Source organism: Mastomys coucha, unplaced genomic scaffold (genome assembly GCF_008632895.1).
Source record: "Mastomys coucha isolate ucsf_1 unplaced genomic scaffold, UCSF_Mcou_1 pScaffold6, whole genome shotgun sequence".
NCBI lineage: Eukaryota > Metazoa > Chordata > Mammalia > Rodentia > Muridae > Mastomys > Mastomys coucha.
In genome coordinates this window covers 24,522,062-24,522,402 of record NW_022196912.1, presented here as the reverse complement: position 1 = coordinate 24,522,402, position 341 = coordinate 24,522,062, and positions in this window count along the sequence as shown.

The window sequence follows — 341 nt, the reverse complement described above, 5'->3', positions numbered from 1 at the left end:
CCTGGGCCTTATAATGTGTGGATTCAATAGCAGCTTTTCTTGAAGTTAAAAATAAAGAATTTATAAATACAAAAAAAAAAAAGTTTTCTTTAATTAGTTCATTGTCCAAGGTGGTAAAGATGTTTTCTTTTATATTTTGTCTGTTGTAGTTTTTCACATTTGAATTCTTTAAAATTCACACTTTTTATAATTTGAATTCATTATTCATTTGATTTTTTTGAGACAGGGTTTCTCTGTGTAGCTCTGGCTGTCCTTGAATTCATTTTGTAGACCAGGGTGGCCTCTAACTCAGAGATCTGCATGTCTCTGCTTTATGAGGGGAATTAAAGGTATGTGCCACA